Consider the following 15,047-nt stretch of genomic DNA (forward strand, 5'->3'; position numbering starts at 1 on the left):
TGCCCCGTGAATATATATATATATATGAATGTGATCATATGATTACCTGCTCTGTGATTATATAAATGCGATATTTGCATGCTGAAGTTGGAGGCATGGTGTGAGTGTTGGAAAAGCAGGGATTATGATTGATGCATGAATGCCATGGGCATGTTTATAGCACTGCAAATGGTTGTAATTGTGGTGTGGTAAGATTGTTCCCATGGGGAAAGCTCTTGATATGCTCATCATGATTAATGGGTCAAGTTATTGACTGCAGATTCAATCAGCAAGTTTATATCTGTAACGACCTCCTTTCTTAACATACATATATATAGAGTAAAAACAAATTTTAACCTAAATATGACAATACTGAAATTCTGAATTTACAAAAACTTTATTAAACAATACATAAATAATGTTTATAACCTTAACCACACAATACTCACAACTAGATAAAAACTTTATCTTACATACAAATCTTAATACTTTTATAAATCATTTTCGTGGCGTTACTACACCTTAACGTAGAAATGAAAATGTATCCAACTGATAAATTGAAAAGCTTTGTGTAAATTACAAAGTTCATGAAATACTTTTTAAAGCTTTAAGTAAATGATAAAGTTCACAAAATACTTTTAATGAAATATAATAAAACCAAGTTTCTTGTTTATTTATAAAATAGCATAGCAGAACTCCACTCCCTTCAGGTCAGCCCCATATGTACAGTCATGTTGGCTCCACGTATACTCATCAACGATTTATATTTGGGGCCTCTTACCTACAATACAAAACATTAACTGATGAGCTAAGGCTCAGTAAGCAGAATAACTACCTCATATGCATTAAAATAAACATGCAACATGCAATGTATTTTCTTTCTTTCACTTTCCTTTCTTTTGGGCCCTAGAGGATGCTGCTGCCGGCATTACATAGGGAATCACATTCCCACCTGAACATAAACATGATAATAGGGAATTTCCCGCATAAACATTCATCATATAGGGACGTACATCTCCCTCCTTACATTTTTGGGACTTAGGTCTCCCAAGCAGCACCTCTACTTTAACGTTTTCAATAACTTGTCTGTGAACATTAAGCGTGCTTATGCATAATATAACACTCTTGAAAATAACTTATGCATAAGAACAATATGACAGATTAACATATAAAGCATATAAATGCACATAAGACACATAAAATACTTGTATTGTAGATGAGGATTCTACTTACCTTGCGTCTTGATAAAACAACCGAAATTGTTAGCTTCCTGATAAAAACACAAACTATTAAATTACATAAAATCTACATTATGAAATGTTAGCTTAATATTGTTATTATCCCATTTTTCCTGTCTTAGTGCTTATTTTATGTCCAGGCGTATGGTCATACTATAGTTGTCCATGACAAGGTCCTGATCTAAAAGTCGTGGTCATGGTCATACTGAAAAGTCCAGGTCATAATACTTGTCCATAATAATAGGGAATAAGGTCATAAGAGTCCATAATAATAGTCAAAAGTATGACCATAGCCTATATAAGTTTAGTATTATGAGGATACATAAAAAAATAGTTCATATTTCAATTTTAGCATTGTAAAATATGACGACATAGTAAAGAAATCTATATATAAATTTTGGTATTATAACGGCATAGTAAAATAATCTATATATAAATTTCAGCATTATAATGGCAGGATAAAATAATCTATATATAAATTTTGGCATTATAACGGCATGATAAAATAATCTATATATAAAAATAGTTAAATAACTGAACTGAAAGGCTCGGGAAGGAGCTTACCCAAAAAGGTCTTCGTAGGCTAGCGTTACAAACAGAACTTCGCCTAGATTTTAGAGATTTAAAACTTTAAAAGAGTGTTAAGAAGATTTTAGGCAGAGTGAGAGAAAGAAAGATTTTTCGTAATTCAAAATGAATTCTGAAAGGCTCTATTTATAGGAAAACATTGGGTTACTATGCTGCATAGTAAAATAATAAAATATTAAAAATATCAAGCATAGTAAAATAATAAAATATTCAAAATATCAAGCATAGTAATTTGCTTAAGTCATCACTATATCACTACTGCATCAACATGTGGGACCCATGGGGTGGACCCCGCTGTGGGACCCATGTGGACCCTACTGTGGGACCCTTGCGGACCCCACTGTGGGACCCACTATGAATAGTATCCGGTGAATAGTAAAAAAAAGAAAATTTCCCAATCTTCTTATATTACTTAGTTTAACATTTTTGACTCACAAACTTTTCTGAAAATGTTTCTCTAACACCCATAAATTAATTATTCCCACATGTTAGTTACTCCAACAACTTAGAATTGTTAAAAATCCCATAATAGAAAAACAACTATATCCCCAACGGTCATGATCACTATTCACCAACGGTCATAAACGGCTAGTTTTTGTCCTATAAATACTTGTTCCTTCAACCATTTATTTGCACAACTTCTTCATCTCTTAACCTTCTAGATAAAATTCATCATCAAAACATGAATTTCTCTTTATTTTTCATAACTTTAGTGATTGTTTGCTTGTATTTAGCATCATTCTATGGGTATTATACTAATGAAATGCCCATGAATGTTATAGTTGCATATTCATTAGTTATTCTTCCACTTTACTTAATAGCTCTAACATTCGGTTAGCATTGTAATGCACTCAAAAGTATGAATAAAAAAAATATCTTCTCTTATTTTTCATAATTGTTGTAATGTATTTGTAGAAAGAAATGGGAGTTACAATCTACCCTCCTTATAAATTTTCGTCCTCGAAAATCTAGAATAAATCGGGATATTTAGCTTTCATCTCGTCCTCTCGCTCCCACGTAGCCTCTTCTATTGTCTGGCTTCTCCACAATACTTTGACCAAAGGTATTTCTTTATTTCTTAAGACCTTATTCTTTCGATCCAAAATTTGGACAGGCTTTTCCTCATAAGTAAGGTCTTTGTCCACCTGGATAACTTCATGTTTCAATACGTGACTGGAATCAGGAATGTATTTCTTCAACATCGACACATGGAATACATCATGTACATCCGACAACTCTGGTGGCAGTGCCAATTTATAGGCCACTTTTCCAATTCGGTCTAGTATTTCAAAAGGTCCAATGAACCTTGGATTCAATTTCCCTTTTTGTCCAAATCTCATAACACCTTTCATTGGTGTTATCCGCAGAAATACTTTTTCTCCAACTTGGAACTCTAATGGTCTTCTTCGTTTGTCTGCATAGCACTTTTGTCGACTTTGGGCTGTTGCTATCCTCTGTTGAATTTTCCGAACAACTTCCGTTGTCGACGTCACCATATCTGGTCCAGTTTGTTGCTCTATGTACTTTCTTTCACCCACTTCATGCCAATGGATAGGAGATCGACACTTCCGCCCATATAACGCTTCATAGGGTGCCATTCCTATGGTTTCCTGATAACTGTTGTTATAGGCAAATTCAATCAGCGGTAAATATTTACTCCACGATCCTTCAAAGTCCAGGACACACGCTCTTAGCATATCTTCAAGAGTCTGTATAGTCCTTTCTGTTTGACCATCTGTTTGTGGGTGGAAAGCTGTACTAAATTTCAATCTTGTCCCCATAGCCTTGTGCAAGCTTTGCCAGAACTTCGAAGTAAACTTTGAGTCTCTATCTGACACTATGGAAATTGGAATTCCATGCAATCGTACTATCTCTTGCACATAAGCTTCCGCTAACTGGTCCCCTGTGTACGTCACCTTTACCGGAAGGAAATGAGCCGACTTTGTTAATCGGTCGATGATGACCCATATAGAATCATATCCTTTGCTTGTTCGTGGAAGTCCAATAACAAAGTCCATTGCAATCTGCTCCCATTTCCATTCTGGTATTTCCAAGGGCTGAAGTTCTCCTCCAGGTCGTTGATGTTCTGCCTCAATCCTCTGGCAAGTAAGGCATCGAGCTACATATTGGGCTACGTCTTTCTTCATGCCAGGCCACCAAAAGTGTTCCTTCAAACTTCTGTACATCTTTGTTGAGCCTGGGTGTACCGTGTATGGAGTATTATGGGCTTCATTCATAATCTTTTTCTTAATGTCCTCTCTTGCAGGTACGCAAATTCTTTCATTAAATTTTAATATTCCTGCGTCAGAAACATTAAAATTCTTCACTTTTTCTTCTTTGACTTCTGCTTTGACCTCGGTCAGGTGAGGATCTGATTCTTGACCTTCTTTTATTTCCTCCAGCAGAGTCGACTGCAACGTCAGATTGGACAATCCTCCGATTACTACTTCTATGCCCGATCTTACTACTTCTTCTTGTAGCGGTTTGGACAAGGCTTGAAGGAACATCAAGCTTGTCGACGTCTTTCTACTCAATGCATCCGCTACTTTGTTGGCTTTCCCAGGGTGGTATAAAATTTCACAGTCGTAGTCTTTGACTAATTCCAACCACCTTCTTTGTCTCATATTAAGTTCCTTCTGGGTAAAGAAGTACTTCAGACTTTTGTGATCAGTAAAAATTTTACATCTCACTCCATAGAGATAATGTCTCCAAATTTTCAAGGCAAAAACTACCGCAGCTAACTCTAGATCATGTGTGGGGTAGTTCTTCTCGTAATCCTTTAATTGTCTGGAGGCGTAAGCTACTACTCTCTCTTCTTGCATCAACACCGCTCCTAATCCCATCTTTGAAGCGTCACAGAAAATTTCAAACTCGTCTTTACTATTCGGGATGGTGAGGACTGGGGCATTAGTTAGTCGATTCTTTAATTCCATAAAACTCTTCTCACAAGCTTCCGTCCATATGAATCGACTATTCATTCTGGTGAGTGCCGTAAGTGGGGTTGCGATTTTGGAAAACCCTTCTATGAATCGTCGATAATATCCAGCTAAGCCCAGAAAACTTCTTATTTCAGTTGCATTCCTTGGCTGGGACCATCCTTTTACTGCTTCTACCTTAGCTGGATCCACCAAAATGCCACTTTTTGACACAACATGTCCCAAAAAGTTAATTTTATCGAGCCAAAATTCACACTTCTTGAATTTGGCATATAATTGTTCCTTTTTGAGAGTTTCCAGCGTACATCTTAGATGCTCCTCATGTTCTTTTTCTGACTTTGAGTATATAAGGATATCATCGATAAAAACAACGACAAATTTATCTAGGAAATCCTTAAATACTCTATTCATGAGATCCATGAAAGCTGCAGGAGCATTGGTTAGTCCAAATGGCATCACCAGGAATTCGTAATGTCCATAACGAGTTCGAAACGCTGTTTTGGGAATATCCTGTTCCTTCACCTTGAGCTGGTGGTATCCCGAACGAAGGTCTATCTTTGAAAATACTGCCGCTCCTTGTAGTTGGTCGAATAAATCATCAATCCTGGGTAGCGGGTACTTATTTTTAATCGTCACTTTGTTGAGCTCCCTGTAATCAATGCACATTCTCATTGTACCATCCTTATTCTTCACGAATAGTACTGGAGCTCCCCACGGTGAATGACTGGGTCTTATAAACTTCTTTTCCAAAAGTTCCTCCAGTTGAGTCTTTAGTTCCTTCAGCTCGGCAGGTGCCATGCGATAAGGGGCCTTTGAAATCGGAGTTGTACCAGGTAACAACTCGATCTCAAACTCAATTTCACGATCGGGAGGAATTCCAGGAAGATCTTCTGGAAATACTTCCATGAATTCGCGTACAATATGAACATCTTCAGGTCGCGCAAGCTTCTCCTTCGAGATGTCACAAATCATTGCTAGATATCCGGTGCATCCGTTTGCTAATAATTTCCTTGCCTTTGCTGCAGAAATCATCGGTGAAGGGGTTCGCTTCTCTTTCCCTTGAAAATGAACTTCTTCTTCTCCAACCGGTGCAAAAACGACTTCTTTCTTACTACAGTCGATTCTAGCGTTGTACATTGTTAGGAAATCCATTCCTAAAATGACGTCATAGTCCTTCATGTCGATAATGATCAGGTTAACATATAGTTCCCTGTCATTGATTGTAATTGGTATAGTCTTATACCAATGAGATGAGTATAGCACTTCCCCGGAGGGTAGTGCTACACTAAAAATTGTATCCATCTCAACAGGTAATCCATTCAGTCTACCAACTAAATGCACTGATGCGAATGAGTGTGTAGCTCCAGAATCAACTAATACTGATGCAGGGATGTTATTGAAAAGGTACCCATAGATGTAGCTCGGAAGGAAAGATTTATTCAGGGATTGAATCCTGGAATAGCTCGGGGCATTAGAGTTTCCCCAGTGCATGAAATCTCTACCTATGCTCAGGTGGTAGAAAAGGCTCTTGCTGTTGAGAGCATAAGAGATGAGAAGAAGAGTGCTAGGGAGCACAGAGCTCGGATAGTGGTACCTCCACTTATTGGAGCAAGCAAGAATGAAAGCTAGAAGAAAATTTATCCATTCTGCACTCGGTGCAAGAAGCGTCATCTGGGAGAATGCCGAGCAAAGGCATGTTTCGCATGTGACATGGTTGGGCATATTGTGAAGAATTGCCCAAGGCTAAGAGAGGATGAGCAAAAGAGGATAGACAGCTCGACTCCAGCTCGAGTGTTTATTCCGAGGCAGTCAGAGTCTGAGACTGAGACTAGTTCCTCAGGGGTGGCTGGTCAGTTTTCTAGTTCTGATTTTTGAGTTATGCTGATTGGTTTTGGTGCCATGATGTTCCTTTGTTTGTTGCATATAGAGAGGCATAAAGTTATTATGCAGATTGCATGGTTATGTTATGATGGGAAAAGTGATATTGTATTGGTGATTTAAGAGATGAGTTGGATTATGATGAAAATGACTCATCAGTTGATATGATAAGGTTGGTTATGATTGATTTTGAGATGATCCGGGATATGGATGGGTTAAGTAAGTGTGGGGCAATTTTAAATTACAAGGAAAGGATAGTAGCTCTTGGGCTTGGGAACGGAAAGCCTTGTGGCAGTTGGCACTATGCATAGATTTGGTATGCTGATGACATCTATATTGAGAGCTAGAGTTTTATGGCAGAGAGATGCATGGAACTCTTAGCTAGTGTGGTGGAAACCACTTAGATTGTGCCAGTGGGGTCAGGACAGACTGGACTAGTCTGTGAGTTTCTGGATGTGCTTCTAGGAGTTTTTCCAGGGTTTCCTTTATGTGAAGAGATAGAATGGTAAATGGATTGGTGTCAGGAATGGAAACAGGTTTTAGGGCACTGTTTGAAATGGCTCAGTAGAGTTATAAGATTTAAAGGCTCATCTAGTGAGTAAGATGGTATTCTCTAAGGTGGATCTTGTATCTGGTTAGTACCTGTTATCCAAAAAGCAGGTGTGGATGACGTGGCAAACATTTTTAACACGTGGCTGACACCTGGCAGAGGTTTTGTTCGACCATCGACCAGGGAGATTCCCCTGGCGCAACATTTGGGTTTTATATACGACCAGCTTGGTCGTGTACTTCGTGTATTTTGAGATAATCTTGTACAATTGTAATCATATCCGAAATGATCTCCCATGATACCTGATTATCCGATTAGTTAGGAATCAATATCTGTAACTAATTCATGTAATCCTCCTTGAGCCTATAAATAGAGAGAAATAGCTCAAGGGAAGGACTTTTGGGTTGATTTTGGTTTATGCTTTAGAAGAGAATTTTAGCTATTATCTTTCAGTTGTATTATTCATCCCTCTAAGGCTTGTGAAACTCGAAGAACCCTAGTTCTTTGATCACTCCTTTGAGAAGCAAGATCAATAATGGCTTAAGTGGATGTAGGTCATTACCAATTTGTGGGGCCGAACCACTATAATTTGTTGTGTCGTTTACTTTTCTTTCCATTAGATTTATTTCAATACTTTCTATCACATCAAGCATTTTGACTTCGTGTCAGTTGACCAAAATGAGGGTCAACATTCTGGATCTTTCATTGAGATCTTGAGACGAGGTGGTTGAAGTACTAATGACAAAGACAACCAGGAAGACTGGGTAGGCTGCTGACACTGCACCATCTCAACCTCCTCCTCTAAACATGGCTGAGAATGAGCCACACTTGGAGTTTGATGAGGAGGAACTGGACTTCGAAATGTTGAGGATTACTCTGGGAGTATTGCAAGATGAATTGGCCAATCTGAGGGCCAGTCAAGAAAGTACTGCGGAGACCATGGAGTGACAGCAACGAGAAATAGAGCGCTAGCGCCAAGAGCTGAGTGAAAGACAGGCGGAGATGGACCGTCGTCAGAGGGATGCCATGGTAGCCCTCGAAGCAGCCCTCCAATTGGCTAGGAATCAGGTTGCGCCTGCCTCGCAGCCTGACCAACCCCCAAATGGGCCACGTCAAAGAGGTCCCAATCCTAGCCCTCTTCTACAGCCAACAAGCCCTCAAAGGCCGGAGTAGCCGCCAATGCCTCAGGATGATGTCCCACCTAGGGACCCTGAGACGCAGCCTCCATCCCAGGCTGGTCGAGGCAATTCCCCACATCCAAGGCAGAATAGGGCTGGGCAGCAGCCCTGCAGCCCTAGACGCCCGAGGGATGAAGAGCCGCACCCACTGAGCAGGGGGTAGCATCCTTCTAGTAACAGAAGGAACTCAGAGACAGGCTCTACGGTCAGGGGCCCCCCACGACATGATAATGCACGGGGACCTACCGACCAGTGCAGGCCTCCCCCTAACGCTCGGGAAGTTCCAGCCCAAGGAGGCAACCGAGGAAACAGTCGGTCCCACCATAGCCAATCGAGGTTCAGAGATGGCCACGGCTACAATGAGGTTGTCTCAGGCAGAGGGAACGCTGGTCGGAGGAACGAGGAGAGAGGTGGAGGCAGAAGCCCCCCACCTAGAGAAAATCGTCATGAAGGACATAATGCTGGGGGGCAGCCTAGACAAAACAATGTCTTTAGCCGGCTCGAAGCCAGCGAGCAGCGGAGAAGGGATGACAATCTAAGGGATGTACTCAACGACCTCTGAGAACGGTACGACGAGTACATTCCCCTGGCACCAGAAGCCCCGGCAATTCTTGAGGCCGTTCAGGCCCAAATAGATGCCCTGAACCAAGCAGTGCAACAACTGGTCGGGGGAAGAACATATCATATCGAGTACGACAGGAGAAGGGGCACTCCTTTCATACAAAGGATCGCAATGGCTGAAACCCCCAGTAAGTTTAAGATGCCCACACTTCCGAACTTTGACGAGTATTTTGACCCGGTATCTCATGTCAACAAATTCGAGACACAAATGGACATTCAGAAGGTGTCCGAAGACGCTCAATGCATGATCTTCCCTGCAACACTTTCTGATGCGGCATATGAGTGGTTCTTTAAGTTCCCTCCTGCAAGTATTGTATCTTGGGAGATGTTCGTAAAGGAGTTTTACGGACAATTCTATGCGGGTCGTGTGCACCCAACTAAGGAAAACCAGCTGGTCGAGATATGCCAGCAAGAAGGAGAACCACTGAAAGACTATGTCCAGCGTTTCATGCGAGCAGCAGCTGGGGCCAAAACAGTGGGAGACGAAGGCAAAATGTTGGCCCTAACTGCAGGAGTTCGGCGCTGTACACCTCTTTGGAGTAGCCTCAGGAAGCATGGGGTTAAAACCACCCAAGAATTTTTGGATCGAGCTGATCGATACATCAAGCTCGAGGATGCAATTGACAGTGAGGGAAATACCCCAAATAAAGATAAGGGGACTAAAGACCCCGCGAAAGCCGCCAATGGGTCAAATCCCAACGGCAACGACAAAGGCAAAGGCAATGGGAATGGCAACGGTAAGAATGGGGGGAAGAGGCCCCATAACGAACCCTCTACCTCCGAGAGTAAGCGCGCTAAGGGCAATCATGATGAGCCAAGGTTCACCAACTACACCGCCCTTGTCGGGTCTCGAGCAGAGGTGTATCAGGCCACAAGTTCCAGTGTGCTTTACAAAAGACCTGCTCCCATTCGAAAGGATATTTCAAAAAGGGGTACAACCAAGTTTTGTAATTTTCACAATGATTACGGACACGATACGAACGAGTGTAACCAGCTGATGGATGAAATCGAGTTCCTTATTAGACAAGGACACTTGAGGAGATATGTGCGGGCCACGGGAGCTTCCCAACGAGAGGCTCCAGGTGGCAACGAGCAGGCGCCTATACACCAACGCTCGCCACCTTTACACCCTGATCCCATGGCTGGCACCTTACTCACCATCTGTGGAGGCTCGCACCTTGCGGGAAACAGCGGAAAGGCAAGGGAATGATACGCTCAGACCCTACGTCACAACCAGGACATCGAGATGATGACTGTGGAGGATCGGGCATCAAAGAGGGCTTGAACAGAGGACGGTGCAATAACTTTCTCTGATTTTGATGCCCAGCATGTCCGGTTCCCACATTCCAATCCGCTGGTCATGGATGTTCAGATAGCCAACATGATGGTGAAAAGAGTACTGGTAGATACAGGAAGTTCAGTTAACATCCTGTATAAATCTTCGCTGGAACGGATGAAGTTGTCTGTCAAGGACTTGGAGCCCTGCAACCAAACAATTTATGGTTTCTCTGGTGAGGGACTCGCTCCAACAGGGTCAATCAGGCTTCTAGTAACAGCAGGTACTGCACCCGCCACCAGGACATTACTCACTACTTTTATAGTAGTTGATTGTCCTTCGGCCTACAATGCAGTAATCGGAAGGCCAATACTGGTCGACCTTCGGGCCGTCACCTCTATATGGCACTTAGCCATGAAATTCCCAACAGACGCAGGGGTAGGACATTTATTGGGAAACTAGAGGGAAGCAAGGGAGTGCTACAATTCCTCAATCACTAAAGCCAAGAAGGGTATGTCGAGGAGTGCTCCCCCAGAAAAGTTGCAGATGGCCATTGATGTACAAGCCCAATCAGGTGATGAAGTCACCAAAAAGGGTGTTGCCCAAAGTGAGGACAGAGACTTAGATCCTCGCTTTGGGGATTTTGAAGAAGATATAGGACCTGTCGAGGACCTTGAGGAGGTCCAGCTTGACGAAGAGTTTCCGACCGGAGTTGTAAAGGTCGGTAAAAATTTAGAAACAACAACCAAATACGCACTGGTGGAATTTTTGAGGAAGAACCAGGAAGTTTTTGCCTGGTCACATAAAGACATGGTTGGGATAGATCCTGCAGTCATCAGCCATGTCCTGAACATCGACAAAAGCTTTCCACCCGTGCAACAGAAAATAAGGCTGCTCGATAAAGATAGATCAAAAGCTTTGAAGGAGGAAGTTGAAAAACTAAAGGAGAATGGGTTCATCAGGGTGGCGTTTTATCCATTGTGGGTCTCTAATCCAGTACTGGTTCCCAAGCCGAATGGAAAATGGCGGACCTGTGTGGATTTCACAGACCTTAATACAGCCTGCCCTAAAGATTGCTTCCCACTCCTAAGGATCGACCAGCTGGTCGATGTAACTGCAGGCCATAAGATCCTCTCCTTCATGGATGCATACTCAGGGTATAATCAAATTAGTATGCATCCCCTTGATGAGGATCACCCTAGCTTTTGGACCGATACAGGGCTATACTGTTACAAAGTAATGCCCTTCGGATTGAAAAATGCTGGTGCAACTTACCAGCGACTAGTTAACCACATGTTTAAGGAGTTGATCGGGGTAAACATGGAGGTGTACGTTGATGACATGCTGGTGAAGTCAAAAAAGGCAGAAGGACATGTGAAGGATTTACAAGAGTGTTTCAATGTTCTGAACAAATATCAAATGAAGCTAAATCCTCTCCAATGTTCCTTCGGAGTAGGATCAGGGAAGTTCTTGGGGTTCATTGTCAATTCGAGAGGAATCGAGGCTAATCCCGAAAAGATCAAGGCCCTGATTGATATGAAATCGCAGTAAAGATCAAAGATGTGCAAAGTTTAACTGGAAGGATTGCCACGCTCAGTAGATTTATTTCAAAATCAACAGATAAGTGCGTCCCTTTCTTTAATCTACTTAGGGGCAACAAGAAGTTCGAGTGGACTGAAGACTGCGAACAGGCTTTCCAAACCTTAAAAGCCCACATGGTGTAGTCTCCCGTCTTATCGAAGCCTGTAGATGGGGAGACTTTGTTCATATACCTGGCGATCACCGAATATGCTGCTAGTGCGGTGTTAGTGAGAGAAGAAGAAGGCATACAAAAGGTGGTGTATTATGTGAGCAAGAGGTTAATCAGAGCTGAATTGAGATATCTTCCCATTGAAAGATTAGCCTATTGCCTAATTTTGGCCTCAAGGAAGTTACGTCCTTACTTCCAAGCCCATCCAATCACAGTCTTGACTGACCAGCCCCTTCGGCAAGTTTTGCAAAAGCCAGAGGCTGCTGGCCGTTTGTTGAAATGGGCAGTCGAACTCGGGTAGTTCAATATAACATACTCACCGCGAGGAGCAATAAAAGGACAAGTCTTGGCTGATTTCATTGCTGAATTCACTAAACTCCCAGACAGCGAGCAGGATGAAAAGCCTAGTGCGCCTGAGCCTCAAGTTGAAGCTCCTTCGTGGAAGTTATTCACAGACGGATCATCCAACGAATCCCACGCAGGAGCAGAAGTGATATTGATAACGCCAAAAGGGCATCGATTTCACTGCGCAATTATGTTTGATTTCTCCGCTTCGAACAACGAAGTTGAGTATGAAGCCCTACTCGCTGGGTTAAGGTTAGCCAAAGATATGAACATAAAAATGCTGGATATTTACAGTGATTCACAGCTGGTAGTAAATCAGGTCTTAGGGGAGTATCAAGCATGAGGCCTAAAAATGGTGGCCTATCTAAACAAAACAAAAGATCTGTTGGCACAATTTGAAAAATATACCCTCCAGCAAATACCTCGAGCTCAAAATTCAAACGCAGATGCCTTAGCCAAACTCGCGAGTGCAAAAGATGCTGACACTTTAAATATAGTGCCAGTTGAGCGGCTACGCACGCCGAGCATACAAGCAGAGGAAACCAATATGGAGGTCCGGTTAGCAGATACATGGATGGCACCATACTTGGGATATCTCACGAGCAGTATACTACCAGCAGATAGAAACAAAGCCAGGACCCTTCAGAGACAGGCTGCTAGGTATATCCTGGTCGATGGTATTCTATACCGAAGAGGATACTCAATGCCACTGCTCAGGTGTGTTACACCAGAAAAGGCTAAGGAGCTGTTGAAGGAAGTACATGAAGGCTTCTATGGAGACCACGTTGGGGGGCAGAGCTTATCAAAGAAGATTCTAAGGCAGGGTTATTTCTGGCCGACAATGAATGAAGACTTGATGGAGTTTGTGCGAAAATGTGATAAGTGTCAGAGGTTTTCCAAGATCCCACAGGTAGCTCCTAATGAATTAAAGCAAATGCAAAGTCCATGGCCCTTCGCAGTATAGATTTAATTGGGTCTTTGCCGACAGGAAAAGGTGGGGTGAAATACGCAGTGGTGGCTGTCGACTACTTCGCCAAATGGGCCGAGGCTGAGCCACTCGCAACCATAACGACAAAGAAAGTACTTGATTTTGTCATCAAAAACATTGTTTTTCGATATGGATTGCCAATTGTCTCGGACAATGGCACCCAGTTTGATAGTGACATGTTCATAGGCTTCTGCGAAAGACATGGCATCATCAAGAGCTTTTCTTCAGTTGCTCATCCACAAGCAAATGGGCAAGTCGAAGCAATAAATAAGACATTGAAAGATACCCTGTAGAAAAGGCTCAAGGAAGCTAAAGGAGCATGGCCAGAGCAGTTTCCTGAAGTCCTCTGGTCGTATAGAACTTCTCACCGAAGAGCAACAGGTCATACCCCATTTTCCTTAGCATACGGGTATGAAGCTATGTTGCCTGTCGAGTTAGATCCACCCTCGCATCGCAGAATCACATACGACCAAGACCAAAATAGTCAACTGTTGATGGAGTCCTGATCGAGGAGAAAAGAGAGAAAGCCCAACTCCGAGTAGCTGCGTACCAGCAAAAAGTCGCTCGATATTTTAAGTCCAAAGTAAAAGAAAGAAAGTTCAGCGTCGAAGACTTAGTACTTCGAAGAGTTTTCTTAAACACTCGGGACCAAGCTGCTGGAGTACTCGAACCAAACTGGGAAGGACCTTACCAGATTGACGAAGTCCTTCATCCAGGCACTTACAAGCTTGCACGCTTAAATGGAGATCTCATTCCTTGTTATTGGAATGGAGAACACTTGCGCAAGTATTATTAGTAAACAATCCTTCTTAAAGGATTGGCTTGTATTAATTTTTTCTTTCTACAAGTTTTGAAAAAGGGTTAGTCATGTTATATGGCTAATCGCTTATAAGTGTAAGATCTTTCAAAGATCACTCGTAAAGACATGTTTAGTCAATTTAAATACGAGAATTATAAGGGACTGTGCGCAGCCAGTCATTCTTGCCAAACTTTCTAATTTTTTACAAGTATTTGTTCATTACGTGTGTTGTTTTTCTGTATTATAAGTTTTACATTTTATATCGAGCAGTAATGTTCGTACAGGTTATGGTCAAGGCAAGTGACCAAGGACCTAGAGCTCCTCGATCACTTGGGGGGCATATAAGGTACATAGAAAGCAAAGCATACCAAGAGGTATGTAAACACATGAGCAAAATAAGTAAAAGCATGCTACGGAACTTAGAGTATTTTTCAAAATTTATATTTTGTTAAATCAAGCCAAAGTACTATGCTAAGTTCGGCCATGCGAACAGATGTTATAATAAAGCAGAAATATTATAATAAAGCAGAAATATTATAATATCAAAGGAATCCTTTTACACCGCGAGCAGTACTGCTCGGATGTAAATGTTAAGTTAAAAGGAAAAGCTGCCCATGCAGCAATAAGAAAATAAATATTGTCTTAACATCATGACCTGTGGGTCATATAAGGAAAAGAAAATAAAAAAAGTAAAAAACAAGCTAAGAAGCAGCGGGAGGATCTTGGGGAGAATTTTGGTTAACTGCGTCTTTTGCAGCTTCCCCTCCATCCATCCCCATGGCTAGCGAAATCTCTGGGGAGGCAGGAACTCTGGCCCTTTCTTCGGCAGACAGTCGAGCAGCACAGCGAGCCAACTCAGCTTTCCTGGCATCCTCTGGAAGGTAGCCAAAATTGACACTTTGATTATGCTTCCAAAAGTCA

At 42.1% G+C, this 15,047-nt stretch overlaps 1 long non-coding RNA gene across 1 annotated transcript; it reads right to left on the minus strand.

Annotated features, from left to right (window-relative positions):
• Positions 1–603: 603 nt before the first annotated feature.
• On the minus strand, positions 604–2,140 carry LOC133794059 (uncharacterized). The gene is made up of 3 exons (XR_009875106.1): positions 1,782–2,140; positions 1,213–1,249; positions 604–760 (listed from the first exon to the last, which is right to left on the minus strand). It is a non-coding gene; the product is annotated as an uncharacterized LOC133794059 (long non-coding RNA).
• Between the last annotated feature and the right edge of the window lie 12,907 nt (positions 2,141–15,047).

This window comes from Humulus lupulus, chromosome 8, assembly GCF_963169125.1.
Source record: "Humulus lupulus chromosome 8, drHumLupu1.1, whole genome shotgun sequence".
NCBI classification, from domain to species: Eukaryota; Viridiplantae; Streptophyta; class Magnoliopsida; order Rosales; family Cannabaceae; genus Humulus; species Humulus lupulus.